This window comes from Alexandromys fortis, unplaced genomic scaffold (assembly GCF_014885135.2).
Source record: "Alexandromys fortis isolate MF-2015 unplaced genomic scaffold, M_Fortis_MF-2015_v1.1 scaffold_140, whole genome shotgun sequence".
NCBI lineage: Eukaryota > Metazoa > Chordata > Mammalia > Rodentia > Cricetidae > Alexandromys > Alexandromys fortis.
Genome location: NW_026068048.1, coordinates 1305031 through 1325205, shown reverse-complemented (window position 1 = coordinate 1325205; position 20175 = coordinate 1305031). Strand labels below are relative to the sequence as shown.

General features: G+C 49.0%; 1 protein-coding gene across 4 annotated transcripts in view; it reads left to right on the top strand.

Moving 5' to 3' along the window:
* Nucleotides 1-20175, top strand: part of Sipa1l3 (signal induced proliferation associated 1 like 3) — a 205314-nt gene that overhangs the window by 1263 nt on the left and 183876 nt on the right. Inside the window, exon 1 of one of the 4 annotated variants that reach the window (XM_050119112.1) lies at nucleotides 13147-13297. The exons of 2 other annotated variants lie outside the window; for them this stretch is intronic. The gene's annotated coding sequence lies outside the window, so the exon portion shown is untranslated. Of the gene's footprint in view, nucleotides 1-13146; nucleotides 13302-20175 lie in introns of those variants that run through there. One more of the 4 variants, XM_050119113.1, reaches the window with a different exon arrangement.

The window sequence follows — 20175 nt, the reverse complement described above, 5'->3', positions numbered from 1 at the left end:
TGATGATACTTCTTGCGGGTTTGCGTTATTGTTAGCTCCTGGAAAATGAGGTGAAGATACTGTACATTGCGTTGGATGCCAGTTAGTTGACCATGTGCATTTAGAGACCCGAGTCCATAGTTAACACTCAGTGCAGAGGAGCTGCTGTTAACTGAGACGATTTTGATAAGAGCTTTTGCTTGTGAAGCAGAGAGACTTGTGTTCAAATTTAGGTTTTGCCACGCGCCGGCTGGCTGTGTGACCTTGGGCAGCTAACTTCGCCCCTCTGTGCCTTAGTTTCCCTTAACCTGCCTGAATATAAACTGCAGGTTTCAACGGAAGCCACCTCATAGGGCTGTTTTGGAGATGTCGGGGAACTCGCTGTATAAAATGCAGCACAGCTGCCTGCACACAGCCGTCTGTGAACGCTCTCATTTGTTCAGCGTTCCCCGGGAACGCCGAGACCCTCTCTGAGTAGGGTTCTGGCTGTAGCATTGGTCTTCTCAGTGGGCCGGACTCGACACTGGCCCAGTTGGCTTTCCCTATTGCAGACTTAGGTCCCTCATTTTTAAAAATGGGACAATAGCAGTATAGCCCTGGTAAGGTTCTGAGGATTTGCGGAACACTAGGCTGAGCCATCCCTCCCTGAGTGGCAGCTCTAATGCATTGTGATTGTTCTTCAATGTTCTCCATCTGGCCCAGACACTGCCTAACTGTGGGCTGTGACATGACAGCCCTGAGCTCCCCCACATGTTCGCTCCCAGCCTCAGTGTCCCATCTGTGAAATGGTAGTCATGGGACTTCTCTGCCAGATTCCTTCCAACTCCAAGAGCTATTTTGTGGTTATCATGGAGCCCAAGCACTTGACGAATGGACCTCTCTTTTCCTGTTTGTACCTGTAGGGCAGAGTGCAAGGTTAGTGCCCCTGGTCCTTAAAGTTTACTCCGCGAGGGTTCAATTGCGGAGCATCCTGTGTGTTAAGGACCTGAGAAGTGACCGGGCTGGCCTGTCCGCATCACTCCTTGCACACTTCCTCCCCTCCAAGTCAGTATATTCGTGTCAGGTCTGTATTTATCATCATTATTATTAGGTACCGAGGATGGAATCCGCGGCCCTGTGCATGGTACACACGCACTGGCACTTCCTTGACGTCCCCCGATGGATGTTCTTGGGCATGTCAATCTGAACTTTCTCCCCCATATCCAGTAGTCGGCAGCCATCAACAGACTGGCCAGCATTGCCAGAGGCAATAACTCGGAAGTTGCTTGTCTTCCTCAGCCTCCCCTTATCCAGCTGACTGATAGAAGGACGGAGCTGTCACATTACAGAAGCTCACTTTGCTGGGCCCAGGCTGGAGGTTTCCCTGTCCCCTCTGTAGGTGGTGGCCTTTTCTGTTTGAGACAGGGTCTCAAGAAGCCCAGGTTGCCCTTAAGTTCACTATGTTGCTTAGGATAACTTTGAACTCCCAACCCTTCTGTCTCCAAGTATAGGGATTACAGGTACGCATCACCATGGCTATGGGGGTGTGCTTGTCTGACAAGGTCCAGTTGTTTCTTTTCTTTGTCTTCTCTCTCTCTCTCTCTCTCTCTCTCTCTCTCTCTCTCTCTCTCTCTCTCTTTTTGAGACAGGGTTTCTCTGTAGCTTTGGAGCCTGTTCTGGAACTAACTCTTGTAGACCAGGCTGGCCTCCCGAGTGCTGGGGCGAGTTGTTTCTTTGAGTCATTGAGAATGAACATAGATAGGCACACACATGTAGAATGTGCACTCATGTGCTCCAGAGAAGACAGACTGCGATGGCTGCAGATGTATCAGGAAGGCCTGGGCTTCAGGCTGCTCATTTCTGTGGTTTTTAACCTGCCAGAGACAATGTCTTTCTGAAAACTGCACTCTGTCAGTGCGTGAGAATAACTGTTGTGGGAAGGCAGCACACACCACACACTGGGGAAAGGCTGGGAAGGAGCTTCCTGGGTCTCTGCGAGGTTTACTCTGTAGTAGAAACCTGTCCTTGGGATTTCATTTGAGGATGGGAAACTGTTCTGCATTGAATTTATGATGGCTATTATATTTGAGGGGTTTTTTTTGTTTGTTTGCTTGCTTTTTGTGTTTTTCATCTGCAAAAGTAAGGCAGTGACTGAAAAAGACCCTGGTCTATCTCCCTTGTAGTGACAACAGCAAACGGTTTTTGAACCTTGTGGGTAGAATGGGTTAAGAGTTACCGTGGGCCCGGTTTTCAGATGTTGCAGTTGTTAGGTGGTAAATCAAAACTGGAATGTAGAGTGTGCAGAGATTGGGGCCTTTTTCAGCTGTAAAATATATTTGCCTGTGTTTTTCAAGCTGAGGCTTTAATAACTAGCAAAGGCTAAATTAAATGTACTTACGTTTTGATAAAAGAAAACATCGTCGTTTTCTCCAGTTTTTGTTTTCAGCTGTTACGTGAGAGGGAAGCTACCAGGCCAATCTGTACTTTCTGTTTTCAGCATTGCTCTAGTCATGGCCTCAGTGCGTGTGTTGGGGAACAGGGGATTGAATTAACACAAACTAAGCATGGTGGCACGCAACTGTAATGCCAGCGCTTAGAAGTAGAGACAGCCAGGAGGACCAAGGCTAGCCTGTGCTATGTGAGATGCCCGTCTCAAAAACCAGAGCATCCGAGACAGATGACCTCGCTGTAACATGTCAGGCAATGTGGCGGTGTAGAAGGAAAACAGGCGTCCCATCTCCCACTGCACAGTGCCCCTGCCCTCGACATGACCACACATTTACTCTGTGAGTGGCAAGTATGTAGCCTTAGGTCAGAGCTACCAGAGTGAACAAAAGGGAGTTGCCCATGGCCGTGGTGATTAGATTGTATGCTTCCGTGTGTGTGCGCTTGTGTGCATGTGTGTGTGTGTGCGTGTGTGTGTGTGTGTGTGTGTGTGTACTTAGCTCTGTCAATATGTGCTTTAGTCAGTTGTTTCTTCCTCCTCCCCTACCCCTTCCTTAAGAAAGGAGGAGTAGGGCTCAAGCCATATACATGTGACGTCCAGTCCCCATGGCATTTGTGTGAGCAGGGGCTCATATAGCTCAGATAGCTGCCTCACACTTGCTGTGTAATGGGCTGGCCTTGAATTTCTGATCCTCCTGCCTCTACCTTCCAAGTACTGGGATTACAGTGTGTGCCATCCTTCCTGGCTCAAGCTACACTAATATTTGTAACTTGGTTTTTGGACATATCTCTTCAAGTTCTTACATACAGATCTGACTTTATTTAACGACTGTGCCTACATTCTCGAAGCTGGAGAGACCCTGCACTGTTCTGTTATATTACTGAACATTGCCATTATGGCCAAGAGTTCTTTTACCTTAGCAATCACACTACTTTAGACCCAGACAGTATAGCGGAGTGTCTGAAAACGTGAAGTTTGGAGCCATAAGGCCTGGATTCAAAGTCTGATACTATTCTGTATTAGTTGGAATCCCTTGGGTAAGGCATTTGTTCTCCTGGGCTTCCGTTTCCGGATCTGAGCACTGGAGTGATACCAGTACCTTCCTTATGGGGCAGTTGTGGAAAGGGAATTTGTGTCAGACTTTTAGGACGGGGTCCGTTGTTGCTGCTTTACAGTCTTTCAAATTCAAAGCCATTCCAAGGCCTTTGTTGCAGGGCTCAGAGGAGGAGCTACCCAGTCATTCGAAATGCTAGGAAGAAATTCGAAAAATTTGTAAAGCCGGAACCAGCTTGAAGATGTTGGATGCTAGGGTTGAGAGGCTTAGCTGCTTGGAATGAAGAGAAGACATGCTCAGAAAAGGAAGATTTGAGCCAGTGCAGTGGTCACACCGCAGCTGGTGTCGGGGCGGGGACTCGTGGTGGAGCACCAGTAGGGAGTACCCTTCCCCATATTAGCAGGAGAAAGGGGCACAGGTGACAGCTCTGGATTCAGATCCCACATGGCCTCTACCATGTAAGGTGTTCATTGAGTGCTTTCCGTCATAGAGGAAATGTTTACAGTGGACATCCCTCCCTCGATGGTTGGTGGAAACTGAATGACATGTCTGCAAGACACTGACTGGCCGGCTGGGCAGCTCTTAGCCCTGGACCAGGAGTCACCGTTCCTATTTTATTAAGTTGACCAATTTACTGGTGGGCATCTTCCGCGTGCCAGGATTTCTTCTAGGTACCGAGGATTCAACAATGAATGAGACAGACAAAATCTGTTCTCTTCTGTTTTTCTGTTTGTGTTTTGAAACCAAGTCTTGCAGCTTAGCCCAGGCTGGCCTTGAACTCTCAGTCTTCCTGTTTCTCGCCTCCCGGTCCTGTGAACTGTGAATGCAGACGTGAGTCAGCACACCTGGCTCAGATAAGATGCTTGCGCTCAGACTACCTGAGGAGACACACAGTAAACCAGATAGTTTCAGGATTTTTTTCCCCCCTGATTAGAACTTAAAAAACAAAGCTGGTCTTGCTACTTTCAGATGGTTTTTAAGTATGTCGGGGAAAATAACAGGGTAAAAGGCTGGAACGGCTGGTAGAGAGGGGTGGGGGAGGGGATTACTGTAGCCCAGATGAGCAGGGAAGGCCTCCCAGGCCGAGGAGGGAAAGTCACGTGAGCTAAGGTCTGAATGAGCAAGTGCACCAGCTGTGTCAGGAGTTGGGGGCTTTGGGGGGAGTTCCAGGCAGAGGGAACAGCAAGTGCGGAGTCATGAGGTGGAAATGAGCCACCTCACCACAGAAGCAATACAGTTATCACTGGAGAAGGGTGGGTTTCTCTTCCCCAAGCTCACACTACTCACATTTGTAAGGTAATAATAACGCTAGTTGCTGACAGTCACATAGCACGGACTCGCTGCTAAGTGCTTGGCTGAGCACTTCACACGTGTCCTCAATTAACTCCTCAGCAGTCCAATGACGTCATCGACTCTATTGAACTCATTTTACAATGAGATCACTGAAGCTGGGCAGTGGTGGCACACACCTTCCATTCCAGCACTCTGGAGGCAGAGGCAGGTGGATCTCTGGTTTTGAGAGAAGCCTGGTCTACAAGACTGAGATCCAGGACATCTGGGGCTACACAGAGAAAGAAATCATGCCTCGAAAAACCAAACCAAAACCAAACCAAACCAAACAAACAAACAAACAAACAAAACCAGAGAGAGAAAGAAAGAGAAATCACTGTAGGCTGATACTCCTCATTGTAGGCCTTCTTCATGAGGCAAAGGCCAATGGAGGAAGGAGACACAGCATTTCTTTCCCAGGTTGTGTGACAAGCAAAGCATTGCCAGGTGTATTTAGTAGCTCATTCACACAGCATTGAGTGGGTTTGGGATCCTATGGCATCGTGTCTGTTGTCAAAGATGCTCTAGGTTGGATATCAAGAGGCACAGCTTTTGGGAAGAGTCCAGAGCAGAGAAAAAAGAAAGTAGACTGAATATCAGGGCTGGGAGAGTAGGAGAGATTAGTGGTGCTCACAAGATAGCAAGCAAGAGATAGAATGGAGCAGAGGTGGGGGGAGAGGGTGAGAATGGGGAGGAGAATAGCAAGACTGCAAGAGGATAGAGTTTGGGTAGTAAGAGAGAGAGTGTTGGGTGGATAAATCATGTGGATTATAAGGAAAACTAGTAGCTGGGGGAAGATACTAGCTTGAATTTGAAATGGATAACAGGTATTTGTGATACTAGGGAGCCTAAAGGCCAGCATGGGTTTTGATATAGTGATAGGAGCTATAGGTAGCCATATGTTCCTTCTGCCAGAGGTAAGGGAAATGACTTTTGGCAGATGGGAACCGGTTTCACAAGTTCCTGAGGAATGCTGACTTTTATCTAAGCACCAGAAATCCTTCTGTAGTCCAGCCTGAGCTCATTTCTAGATATATGAACTGCCTGAGACCTAAGATGGGCAAGATGGATCTGCACCTCTTAGCCAAGCGGAGCAGGTGGGTTCCAAGTTTGTTATGTTGCCAGGGTGATAATTTGCAACTCACCTCCTCCTACTGACAATGCCTGGTGTGTAAAACATGCGCAGTAAGACCCTATTGACCACACTGACCGTATGAGGAGGCACTGTCCTGGGGACTTTGTGGAAGGAAATGGCCTTTGATTCTTCAGTATACTCAATGGGCTAGTGCTGTTGCTACTTCCATCTCCTATATGGGGAAACTGAGGTCTAGAGTTAGTGACTCTTCCGCAGCCTGTGTCACCTGTGGTCTGCCCATGAACTGGCGGATGGGCAGATGGGGTTTACAGTCCCAGCCTGCAGCTCTTGCAGCAGCCCCCACATCCTTTTGGGCCATGAGGTTAGTTACCTGCTGCTCTGGGCCTGGGATTTCTCTAATCCTGGGACCTGTTCTTCCATTTCCTTTAAAATAACAAAAGCCATATGAGTATTGGGCAGTACTCAGGAGACTTGTTTTTCAGATGTGCTCATAATCTCACGGCTGAGCCCTTATCTTTAGGATGTACATTCTGAAATTCCCGTGAATGGACCATTGGGATGCCCAGCATGTGTTTTAGTGCTTGGACGGGGGTGGAAAGTGGAGGCGGACAGGCGTGTGGGGGTAAGAGATGAAACAAGATTGGTCATGAGTTGGGAATGGTTGCAGCTGAGTGGCGAGGGCTTATTATAGCCTCCCATTACCTTTGTGTGTTTGAAGTGTCTCATCAAGAAAAGTTAGAATCAAGTACAAGAGATTTCACCCAGCATTTGTGTGTTTCAGGCTCAAGTGTGTGTGTGTGGAATTCCCTGCCTCTGCTCAGTCCACTTAAATAATACAATTATTTGCTCTTCGCCCCCTTATTCTTCGTCATGTAAAAGTCAGTGCTTGGCTGGCGGTCTGGGGCCTTTGGTAAAGCAGGCAGCATCGAGCACCCCTGGCCAGGCTTCCCAGGTCTGTTGTGCAGCAGGATCCTCTTGAGGCCATTCTTTCCGGATCCCCTTTCTTCCAGCCCCTGACTGAGGCTCCGCACCCCACCCCCAAGACCTGTTTGAACAGGGGCCTCCCAGATCCTCCTTGATCCTCCTCTGTAGACTGCCAGAACAACTCCTCTGACACCCACCCTTGTCTCTGCGGGGTTTTGGGGAAACTCCTTCGGTTTACAGGCAGCCCTGCAGTGAGAAACCATGGAAATGTCTGTCCCCTTTAGTTCTGCTTTTGACCAAAGGAGGAGAGGAGCAGCTTGTGACATTGCTCGGGGACCAGGAATCAGGCTAGCAGTGTTCCCTGGGCATGCCACATGGAATCTCCTGTAGCGTTTGCTCTTGGGTGGTGTAACTTCCCAGCCTGTGATGAAACCTCTTCACAGAGGCATCAGGCAGAGGAGACAAACTGGGTGTTTTGGGTGGGGAGGACAGAAGAGTTCCTGCTGCCCTTTTGTTTCCTGCAGGTCTTAGGGAGGTTGTAGATATTGCCAGGGGAGCTGGTATGATCCCGCCTGGGAGCTGGCGCTCTTTGTTCTAGCTGAGGATTCTCTTTTCTCTAGCCCTGTTCCAGACCAGGCTCTGTGTTGATGGGGAGGGAAGCGTGGAAAGTCCTGCAACCCCTTAGGTTTGAACTGTCCCCAGCTCCCTCTTATTTTTGTCCTTTTGTTTCTTTCAATGGCACTTGTTGGGAGCTCCATCTCCAGGGGTGGCCAGCATGTGGCACATGTGTGTATATGTATGTGTGTTTCTCAGTGTGGCTCTGAGGGCTGGCAAAACCCAAATGCTGGCACCATGCATTTGGTATTTAATATTCTTGTGTGTGTATTTATGTGTGCAAGTATGTGTTTGTGTGCTCGCACTTGTATGTAGAGACCTGTGACTCTCATTCCTCAGGTACAGCCCACTCCCCAACTCCTCCAGGGTCTCACCGGCCAGGAATTCAGAAGGAGTCTAGGTTGGATGGCCATCAGCTCCAGGGATCAGTATGTCTGTCTCTTCTAGGATTACGGTAATTTTTTTAGTGGGTTCTGGGTCTGGAACTGAAGCCCTCGTGCTGGCACAGCAAGTGCTTTATCTACCGAATTGTCTCCACTGCCCTGTTTCTGGTTGAGTCCAGGCTGACCTTGGACAAACTGTGTCTTCAAGGCTGACATCCCCGTGACTTCGGATCCTTTCACCTCTACTTCCAAGTGCTGGGTCTACAAACAGGCGCTGTAAGGTTCACCCAAGTTTGTTCTCAGATGTTTTACATTTGTGTGTGGGGTGCTCCGAGTGCCGTGGCACTCATGTGGAGGCCTAGGAATCAAACTCAGGTCCAGATTTGGCAGCAAGTGCCTTCATCTCCCCAGTCCCCAGATTTTTTTGTTTGTTTGTTATTTTTGTTTTGAATTTTTGAGAAAGGGTCTCTACACAACCCTGGCTGTTATGGAATTCGCTATGTACACCAGGCTCATTGAGATCTGCCTGCCTCTGCATCCCAAGTGCTGGGATTAAAGGCAGCCCAGCTCCTCAGCTACGTGGTTTGTTTGTTTTTGTGTTCTGACGTTTCCCCCCCCCCAGGGTTTTTTTTTGTGTGTGTGTGTGTGTGTGTGTGTGTGTGTAGCCCTGGCTGTTCGGGAACTTACTTTGGCAGTCTGGCCTTGAACTCAGAGATCTGGGGTCAAAGGTGTGTGGCCTGCCTATCCTAGCTTTGGTGTTGAAACCTTCTTGGTGATCATGTTCTCAGGAAAACTGTTCTGGGTACTAAGGCTGTCTAGCAATGCAGACTCCATTCCTCACTTTTCTCCCCCTTGGGCTCCACTTCAGTGGGGGATTAGGAAAACAGGGCGAGTGAAGCTAGGCTAGTGGCACACACCTGTAACCTTGGGAAACAGAGGCTGGGTGTTCAGGAATTCAAGGCCAGCTTCAGCTGTGTGATAAGTTGAGGCCAACCTGGACTCCGTGAAACCTATCTCAAAGAAACTAGAACGAAAGGGTCGATGAGATGGTTCAGGGGATAAAGGCATTTGGGACCAAGCCTGATTTTGATCCCTGGAACCCAGATAGTGGAAGAAGAGAACTATAAACAGTGTACTGTTAACATATACTAAGGTGAGGAAATTAAGCAGGGAGGAAACATGAAATATTAGGGCAGACGGGGTTGAAGCTTTAGGCAGATTCTGTTGACTGAGGCTTCTGTCCTGCCCGGTTCTCGCAGTCGTTAAGTCCCAAAGAAACACACAGAGGTCTACATTGATTATAGACTGATTGGCCTAGTATCTCAGGCTTCTTATTAACTCTTATAACTTATATTAGCCCATAATACTTGTCTGTGTTAGCCACGTGGCTTGGTACCTTTTTTGGCGAGGCAGTCACATCTCGTTATCCTGCTTCCTCTGTGGCTGGGTCAGGGCTGCAGACAGAAACTTCCCTCTTCCCATCATCCTTGTTGCCATGCCTCTACTTCCTGCCTGGTCGCCCCGCCTATACTTCCTGCCTGGCTACTGGCCAATCAGCGTTTTATTAAAAATAATACAAGTGATAGGATAAAAGACCATTGTCCCACAGCACTTCTCCCCGATTTTTTTTCAAACAAGAACTCTGAATCTAATCTCCTTTGTTTAGTTTTTCTACTGACCATTATCCATAACAACTTGTAACTAAAATTCTAAACAAAGGCAAACATCCATAATCCATTTTTTGGGAATATGGGCATAGTTTTCCAGGCTACTTCCTGCTGATTGGGGGCGCTGATAATGTTGTGGGGACTTAAAGAAAATTTAGAATTATGATCAAATTGTAATGGGAGTGTCCTGTGAGGCTGGATCATCTCAGGCAGCAAGCAGTCTTTGAACTGTTCTGAATGTAGAACTCAGACATCTGGGCCATTCCTCCTATTGGAGATTTCTTAGGGAGGGTCTTCCTTGGTCAAACCTGATATTTCTTAATGTAGAATGAATCCACAATCCCTCATTACCTGTGGAAACAAAAGCAAAACCTCTTCTCCAAAGTAACATATCTTTTGACTACAACCCCAGCAGGTACCATGGGCACTCTAAGCTCAGGCACCTGCCTATCTGTGGATCAAAAATGATTTAACACTGAGTTTTTATGAAGCTTGGTCTAATAGTTTCCTTTCTGAAGCAAGGGACCTTCACTCCTTCTCGCCCTAAGGTTGTTGGCCAGAGATGAGACCTCTTGTGTCTGTCTCATTCTTCCGTGTCCCTGACAGCGCACTAAGAACCCCTGGCCAGCTGTGGCTCCAGCCTGACAAGAGTCCTTCCCTGCTGGACTTGGCAGGTCAGTGTTCAGCCTTCTGCATCTTGGTGCCTGAGCTTACAGTGCCCACGGTCCTGCTGGGGCTGTAGTGACCGAGGCTATGAGAAGAGGCCTCAGACCCACGGTGTAGAGGCAGAAGAAAAGCCTTGCTTCCCCCTGCCCTTGTTTGCCACACCCTTATACCAACCAGAAAGGTCCTTGCGGAACCCCAAAACACAGGACTGGTTCCTGGGGGTAAGAGAAATGTACCAGAGGTAGGGGCAGCCTTGGGAGAGCTGGGCAGGACGTTGGCATGCACTCGGTGCTGACAGTAATGCTGGTAGTGGCTGCAGTAGCAAACAGCAAACCCCGGTGTCTAAGGTTTACTGGACGCGGCGCGAGGCACTTCACTTATTTAGCCAAGCCTCCCATCAACCTGCCAGCTTAACCCAGTTATCCCTGCTTATAGAATTTAAATAACTTGCTTGGGGCCAAAGGGCTAGAAAATGTTGGTCAAGAACTTTCAGTATCCTGTGCTCCTGCGGGGTTCTCAGGCCTGTAGAGTCACAGCCAGCTAGACAGCTAGGCTTGTCCAAACAGCCCTGGGCTCCAGGTCCAGTGTGAGCATTTGCAGGAGCTACTGGGCTCTGTGTCCAGGAACCACATTTTGAGACTCCTTGATCTACCGTCATAGGAAGCCCCAATGAAACTGGCTAGAAGTAGGATTTATAGAACAAAAAGCCCAAAGGTTGACAGTAGCTCTTCAAAGTGTATGGACCAAGTCCTGCTCCTTTGTGTCACCCCGCCACCAACTGTACCTCTCATGGCCAGGCTTCCTGTGTGGCCACAAGATAACTGCTTATGCTCCAGTTGGCACATCCAGTAAAGGCCCTATCCAGCAGCAGTTAAGGACACCCCTTACTGTATGTCTCTTTAAGAGTGAAGAAACCTTTCGTTTATGCCCCACCCCCTGATTCCTCTTAGGTCTCGGGGTAGCATTAGACAAATTACCTGACACAGAACCCTGTCTGGACAAATCGAAGGCCAGAGCCAATCAGGGTTCACTCTTTTGGCTGGGGGAGCGGCTGTAGGAGTAAAATAGAGTCCTGCTCAGAACAGACAGGAGTATGAGTGCATCGTCTGGAGAGGTGATGCGTTTTCCTGTTCTTGTTGCACTTCCCAGATTTGTAATTACTCAGCTGCGGACTCTTTAATCATGTGCACCCCTGAAAACCTCTGCATAGTCCCTGCACTCTAGGAACCCTTAATTGTGCAGGCTCCCAAACATTTTGTCTGATGATATAGGGATACTCCAGCCGAGCAACAACACTGGGGGCGAATGTGCAGTTTTTGCGAGCTCACACAGCTTAGAACCACCTGGGGCTCCCTCTGCTCCTCCCACTCCTGAACAAGATGCTTCTCACAGCGACTCAGCTCTGCAGATGCTGGAGGGCTGGTGAGAGGAGACTCAAATGCAGATTGCCAGTGGCCAGCTCAAGATTTGGGCTCTGATGTGTCCCCAACCCCAACCATCTCCAAAAGCAATACTCCTTTTATAGGTGGAATTTTCCTGTGACTCCCTACCTGTGGGCAGTGGTTGCCCTGAGAGGCTGCAGCGGGGCTGAGGAATGTGGCGTGACCTGTGAGCAAATTCTGGGTCCTACTTGGCCCCCTATTGATCTTGGGCAAGCCACATGGCCCCACAGTGTCCGTTTCCATGTCTGCGCGGTTGAGGCTTGTGAAATCGTGTGGAGTGCTTAGCATGCCTCACGGCCTGACAGCAGTCAGCTCCAGTGCATGTGGACGGTTGTCGCATCATTTTTATTTTCTGGTTCCTTGTCAGGCGACTGAAAGCCCCCTGCAGGTGAGAGCAGCGTGGCCCTTGCTTACCGTGGTGTCTGGTTCAGAATGCAATTCTAATGTTTGTTTGGTGAAGAAAGTGCTAAGAGTCTCGCCTTTTAATTTTGCTTTCTGAGACAGGGTCTACTGCTGTAGGCCAGTCTGGGCTTGAACTTGGAGCACTACCTCTTCCCTCAGCCTCCCAAATGCTGGGGTTACAGGAAGGTGCCGTCAGACCTAGCAATAGTCTTTATATATCTACACCAAATGGCCAAAGGTTAAGCGCCATAAATGTGAGCCAGTTGTTTTCCAGTTTGAAGCTCAGGTGTGAGCAGCTTGTGATAACACGGCTGAGAGTGAACTGTTGTGGTTGTTGTGGTGGTTTTGTTAGACAGTCTCAGTAGCTCAGGCTGGTCTTGAACTTGATATGTAGCTGTGAATGACCTCCCTCTTCCAATGCTGAGATTATAGTCGTATGTTATTGAGACTTTTGATGGACCAGAGCTGTGATGTCACTAACGACGGTCCCTATCCCAGGATGGGCACGGCTCTTTACAAGGGCAGATTAGCACAGTGGTCAAAGCTGAAACCTCTGAACCGCACTGCTTGGTGAACACCCCTGGCTGTGTGACCTCCATCCTGTTACTTCTATTCAACACTGTAAAACAGGCAGGATGGTGGTTCTGACTAGAGGCTACCTGTGGGGCTCTGGAGAGGTTGCAGAGCTTAGAGCAATTTCTCCCAGAGTTGTGCTGTGCTCCCCAAGATGGCTGGAAGAGGCTCGCCACAGGTTTAATCATTAAGCCTCCAGCCTCTGCAGCTAGCACTTGCAGAGGTGAGGGGCCCAGCTGTGGGTGGGAAGGCTGTGAATGAAGTTGCTGGACGCAGGGCAGTGGATGCTGTGGCACTGATCCAGCCCTGGCTCGGCCTCAACAGGTGGCCTGTTCCTGAATGGGAGGTAACAGGCAAGCTTTGTTACCAAGCTTTCTCCCAAACTCATTCAGACTCAGGACCACGTGTCTGATGAGTAAGGGATCCTTTTATTTCCCTTCCCCAAAGGGAACACTGGCAAAGCAGCCCCTTTGGGGATGTGCCTGTGTGCAGAGAGCAGCCATCTCAGGGGGAACTCCGGTAGCTAAGTACGTTTAAGTTGCTGTTAGAAGCTGGCACGGCTGGTTCCCATTTCCGCATTCCAGACACCCACAGCACCAGAGGAGGCACCACCCCAGGTCCATCTAGGGAGCTGGGGCAGGTGGCCCTTGCCTAGGGAAAGCCAGGGACAAGAGCCACACCTGGGGCCAACCTCGTAGCCACCTGCCAGCACTGTGATCAGGGCCGTGTTCCGGGACGCCTGGTAGGTGAGCCATGTCTTCTAACTTCGGTAGCGCCTTCTAGAGAAAGTTAATAATGTGTTTCTTCTCGTGGGAATTAGACACTGGCCTTTTAATTTTCCTTTCTCTAACCCCTTCTTCTCCCATGAAATGTTTACCTTTCTGTTCCTCACACCGAGGAAGGAGTAGGCCTAGTATTGAGGAAGTGAGAAGAAAATGGAGGCCAGGGCTCCCAGGGAAAGAATAGGTGATGCCAGTGTCCCCTGCCACCAGGGGCTGTGGGCACCGCAGCCTGGCACATGCTCTGATGTTTCCTGTGGATCTTGTTCCCTGCCTGGGCCTCAGTTTCCTCCTTTTGGTAAAAAGGATATAGCCGCAGCACCCACTGAGTTCTCATCGCTTAGTGTCCCAGCTCCTCCAAACCCTGTGCTGGTGTTACCTGCTGTAATCCAGCTGGGGGTGGGGCGGCGTGGGGGGTTGCTTTCCCTGGCCTGGCCTCCGCCTGGCTGTGTCCTCTGCCTAGGAATCTGTGGGTGCAGTTGTGGTGTGTGTCCCCCTGCCTCCCATAGTCACGCAGCCATTCTCAGGCCCTCGCTCTAACGCCACCCCTGTCCTCCGGACTCTGCTCAGATGTCCTCTCCCCTGGATGCTTTCCTCAGTCACCCTGGAGCTTCCTGCTCCACTGGATTTTTCTTCCCAACTGTTTGCTCGATGGGAGCACAGGCCCTTGATCCTTCTAGAACAGTGCTTGGCTGAATTTATCCTAGGTGCCCCGTTGCTGGAGGGTGGGTGGCTAGCTGCACTCACTTGGGGTTTGCTAGAGTACCAGCCTTTCCAGAAAGCCACAGCAGAGTTTGGAGTGGCCTATACACCTGCCTCTCTGTGGTCATGCAGCCATTCATGGGGTCTGATGTAGCCTCAAGCTGCCGACTTCCTGGCCTTCAGCCTGGTCCTCAGCCCCTTAGGCTTGCAGCCGTGGAAGCAGCAGTGGCTCATTTGGGCACATGGCATGTCAGAGGAGGTGTGGCACGAGTGGTTTAGAGAACACTGGTGTGATTTCAGTCAGAGGATTTGTGGAAGGCCCCATGTGCATATCTGGAGCGCCTGTGGAAAGGCCACACAGCTCCAGGTTTCTGTGGCAGAAGGCAAGGGAAATAAGAGTGATCCGGCCAGCTGCGGTTCATCACTCTCTGCCTTAGTAGGCAATAACCTGTGCTCTGTGCCGAGCAGGTTTTAATTAAACGGTGAGTTCGAGGAGTCCGACTGTGTCATCACTGACACGTTCTCAGTTTCTGGCTCTGGGCAGCGGCAATCGGCAATCGTTGCTATAAAAACATCCCAGGCAGGCTTCCCTGGGGCTCTGCTGGGAGCAAGGTCAGTGTCCCTCTCTGGTTTCCCCCAGCAGCTAGAGGCTTTGAGGTGCCTCATGGGCCCTGTGTGACAGCCGTGTGCCCTGTGGCAGTGTGGAGGCTGCTGTGGCAACAGGTCACTCCCTGGCCTTCAGTCTCCAAGGAGCTTCATTTGGGGATGCGTTGAGGAAAAGCATTTCTTGTCATGCTTGAGTCCCGGCACGGCTTGAACTCTGGGCCTTGGTTGCCTTTTTGAAGACGGTGCTAATTGATAGCATCTGTGGAAGTGAGAGGTAAAGAGAGCTCAGGTGGTATCTAATGTGCCCGAAGACGCGCCAAGTGAAGGTAGTGGAGATGGTGGGTGTTTATGAGCTGACTTCAAGTTCCTTGTGAGCATTTTCTGTGTGGACCTTTTTTGGTAGCTCTCCCCTCTCCTTCCTCCTGCAAGTCAGCACCCTTCCACTTTAGCTCGTCCCACATCCTTCACTGCTGCTGATAGTACTTTTCCAAAACTATAGGTATTTTCTCCATGGTCACACAATGCTACATAGAACTGTATTATTCTATTAGGGATAATACAGTCCTTATTTTCCTGCATTTTGCTTTCACACACAGCAGTACTATATGGAAATATTTCTGAATCCTCCAGTATTCCTCCGTTTGCTTTTCTTAAAAAAAGAAAAAGATGGGGCTGGAGAGCTGCCTCGGTGTTTAAGAACACTGGCTGCTCTTGCAGAGAAGCTGGGTTTGGTTTGGTGGCTCACAATCATCATTTACTCCAGGAGATCTGATGACCTCTCCTAGCTTCTGCGGGTACCAAGTGTACCTGTGGTATACATACATACATGCAGGCAAGACACCCGTATATATTAAATAAAAATCTGGAAAAATTTATTTTTATCCTAGCATGTCCTCTATTACCAAGCCACACCCCAACCCCTTGCTGGTGGATTCTAGACAGTGGCTCTACTACTGAGCCACACCCCCAGCCCCTCACTGGGGGATTCTAGACAGGGGCTCTACCTCTGAGTCATGCCCCAGCCCCTCACAAGTGTTGATCACTGAGACCTTAGCCCCGCACTGGGGGATTCTAGGTAAGAGTTCCGCCACTGAGCCACGCCTACTCCAGACACACTCTTGAGTGTCTCCTGACGCACAGTGGTGGGTGTGCCATCTTCTATTTGGCTAGATGTTACCGATGTGCTTTCTTTTTGTTTCTAATTTTTTTCTCCAAAATTATTTTTGTACTTGATAACCTTTCTTAAGTAGCTCACAGGTGTCAGACCTGCTTAGTTACTTTAACTTCAGCTCTGTAGGCCTTTGAGAATGGATAGGAAGTAATAGTAGCATAATGATGCCCCTTGTCCAGATAGGAGGTGTGTTTTCTGAGAGTTCTCACCAAGCCCAGGGAAGTGATGAACCACCTACTCTAAATGCTTTTTAATTATAGAAATGATTAATAGATACATCATCCTCATACAGATTAGTTGACCTAATGGGTACTAATGACACAGTCAGAGAGAAGGGGAGGGGTCATGTTCTTTCCTATTAATAGTCTTTATTGGAAATCAGAATAGGGAGAGATGTCTCTTGGGACGCTTCAGTGTTAGAGAGTACTTCAGTTTGGGAATGTGTGTGTCATCACGATACTGCTGCCCAATAAGACATCTCCCAAACTGAATGTCTTCAGATGTCAACTGAGTATTATTTCTCATGCATCTGTGACTGGCTAAGGCTCAGCTGGGTGGGATGGCTCTTCAGTGGGTCTTGCTGTGGCTGCAAGTCAGGGGTACATTGAGCTGGAATATCCCAGATGGTTTTTCTTCAAATGGCCCTTGGGATGACTGTGTCCATTTTTCTGTGTGGCCTCAGGACCGTCCATTTGTAGTCAGCCAGACTTGTATGACAACAGCCTCTTATTTTGTTTGCTTGTTTGTCTTTGCTGGGGACAGCTTTGGCTGACCTCGAACTCAGTATCTACCCCACGTCACAGGCAAGCAGCATTGTCTCTGCCTCTTTGGCTTCTTAGGTCTTCTGGCTTAGGGCAAGAGCTAGCTCCTTTCTCTCCTTCCCTCTGTGGGGAAAGCGAATGAATCCTTGAATCTCGCAGACCCATGGAAGGAGGGTGAGGCAAGAACTGAGTTCCAGGAAGAGTGCCCTGTCGGGGTTCGCCCATGAACACTGGTGGTCACCACAGGGCCTGTCTCCTCACTGGACCAGAGCGGGGTTCCGTTAGCTTCACGTCAGCAGTGCTGTCAGAAGGTGCCTGCTGTGCTCGCCGCCCCGCAGAACTCCTGAAATCCTTAGCTGGCTTCTACTTGTGTCTCTTCAGTTACAACTTAGTGACAGGAACCTTCTACTGCAAGGAAGTCTGGGAAATGTTTTATAGGGCACAATGCTATTCTGAGCAAAGGATCAACAAGGAAAGAAGTAGACATACGTGTTAGATAGGGTGCTATACAAGTGCTGTGCTCAGACAGTCACAGAAACGTCGCATAAACCGAGGCAGCATTCATTCATTCATCAATGACAGAAAGTTCTTAGGGTCAGCCAAACACAGGCTTCCTAGGGCGTTGATAAGGACCAGGGAAGTGAACCCCCGGGAGTGAACTGCAGGGCCATCTGCAGGTCTTGGCCTATTGCTTAGGTCTTTTCTCCTTAGATACCAAAGTCAGACAAATGATCATGAAGTAGCCAGTCTCACAGAGGCTTCACCTGTGTAGTGAAGCCACTACAAGTACTTTGTTCATGGGAGTCCCCTGGAGTGGACGCTGTTACCAAGTTCATTCTCAGCAGGAGGAGGGACACGGGCTGGCTTAATAACTTGCTGTATGTCCTCCAGGAATGGCACTGTGGAGTTGATTCAGTCCACTCCACACTCGGGAGACCAGGAACTGAATTCTGTGCCATGTGGCTTTATTTAGTTTAGAAACATTTCCTACTGAAACGGACTTGTGAGAGCAGAACAAACAATACCAGAAACTACCCACTGTTCCACCCCGCCCCTTCACTGTGCATCCGCCAGCAGCTTTCTCGGTGCTTAGACCTAGGTGTACCTTGTTTAAAAATCGAGGTTTTAGCCAGGCAGTGATGATGCACACCTTTAATCCCAGTGCTCAGGAGGCAGCGGCAGGTGGATCTCTCTGAGTTTGAAGTCAGCCTGGTCTACAGAGTGAGTGCCGGGACAGGCTCCAAAGCTACAAAGAGAAACTATGTCTTGAAAGAAAAACAAAAACACAAAAGGAAAAGAAAAAGAAAAGAAATGTATGGCACGAATAACAGGCAGCCATTAGTCTGCTGTGGACCCAAGAACTCAACACAACTCCGTATACCAACCGCCTGCCCTTCTAGAGGCAGCCAAGGTCTTGAATTTCTCATTCTTTGGAAAACTTACCTCCTGAGGCTGGGCATGGTGGTACATGCCTGTAATCTCAGGAATTGGGAGCCTGAGGCAGCACTCTGAGACCCTGTCTCAAAAACCAAAATGAGACGAAACATATGTAGGCCTTTTTTGAAGCCGTGTTTTTCACTTAATAACAATTCTCAGATTGATCCAGACTGATGTAGCTGCAGGTCTTTTTCATGTTTTAGCCGCTAGACTGCAGCTTTGTTTCAGTCCTTTTCTTTTTTACTTTAGTCATTGCATTTGTTTTATTTATGTGTCTTCGCATGCACGTGTGGGCACATACATGCTGTGGTGCACATAGGGAGGTCAGAGCACAACTTGTGGGAGCTGGTTCTCTCCTCCCATGTTCTGGGGATTGCACTCAGGTTGGGACTCAGTGTCAGATCCCCTTACCTGCTGAGCCACCGTCTCACCCGCCCAACATTTTTGTTGTCATTTCCATGGCAACAGACATTTTGTGGTTTTCTTGGTTGTTTGTTTTTTGCTGTCCACATGTTACCGTGGCTGTGTTAACTCTTGTTTCTAGGTGTGCACGCATAGGAAATTTGCAGTATATACTAGAATGAGTTTGCTGGGCTTGCTAGATGTCGTCTTCTTTGCTGTCCACACATTTTCTCCAAAGATGTGTGAGCATTTTGAGTTCCTTTTTGCCTGTGTCTTGTCTCATTCTGTTGGCTAAAACTGTGGATTTTCCTAGTGTAATGGACACAAATTGAAATCTCACTGTGGCTAATTTGCAGTGCTTTTCATTTCTGCCACCTCTCATGGTTGTTTTCGAGGCAGGGTCTCTATTATGTAGCTCTGGCTGTCCTGGAACTCGCTCCCAGAGATCCGCCTGCCTCTGCCTCCTGAGTGCTGGGAATAAAGGTGTGCGCCACACTGGGCCTTCATGTTAATTGCTTGTATTCCTTATCCACACTGCCTGCCAGTCCTGGGGTAGACCCTGTTTAAGCTAATGAAAGTTTTGTGGTTCTTGGGTCATTGTCTCCTGTGTGTCCCCTCCCCCACTCCACTATCTGGGTGCTCTTGCGTTAGAGCATCACTTTCGGTACCTTCTTGAGTTTCCGAGTCTTTGACACACGTGCCACATGGCAGCACTAACTTCTTCTGCAGGTAAAGAAAATGGTATAAGCGCAAAACAACAGTGGACTAATGAGCGCAATGGAATTGATTTTTCTCCTAGAGAAAGGAGCCTGGTGGTACACAGACCAGGACTGTATTCTTCCAAGAGATCAGACATCTGCCAGCCTTCCCCTGCTACTGCCACACCAGGCTACGGTCCTTGTCTGTAGAAAGACTTGATGGAAGTTTCAGGCAGAAATTCTACTCACACTGGCTCAGAATTTAGTAGCACATATAACTGAAAGGGGATCTGGGAAATGTAGTCTCATTTATATGGCTTAGTTTCAGCTACAGATTAGATTTCTTACTAAGTTAACAGAAAAGATTAAACAGTGGAATAAACAACAACTTTAGTATACCCTAAAAATGAGATCGTTTGTTTCAGAGAGGGTCTCATGGTAGGCCAGGCAGAATTTGAATTCCTGATCCTGCACTCTCCTCCTGAGTACTGAGTTTATAGATGTATGTGCCATCATGCCCTACTAAAAATGAAGGATTTGCCAGATATCAGGATGGAAACTTTATATGTTGCCCCTTTTCATTCTTAGATTTATTTCACAAATCAAGCACCTGAGAAAGGAGCTATTTTGGGAACTGGGGCGATAACCCTGAATGAAACAAAGCTCCTGCCTCTGGTCCTGCAGACCTGTCGTAAAGAGCCAGAGTAAAGTGTGTGCAAGGCAGAACTAAAGAAAGGAGGCAGGCAGCCTGCTGGCTCTGGCGCTGGCTGTGCTGGGAAAGGCCTCTCTGGTGGGACACTGGAGCAGGCAGTTGACAAGGGCAGTGAGGGAGCACCCTGGATAGTTAGGGGCATAAGGATAGAGGCAGTGCGGGGTCCTGGGGTGAGATGGTGCCCGTATGTTGGAGGAACTTTGGCTCTCCACAGAATGGGAAGATGGTGGCCCCGTGTGGAGAGTTGGGAGGCAGAGCCCCTGCAATGTTGTGGGCTGCATAGAAGGTCCTGCTTTACCCAGAGTGAGGTGAGTTTAGCAGGGCTTGGCAGGAGCTGGTGTACACCGATGGG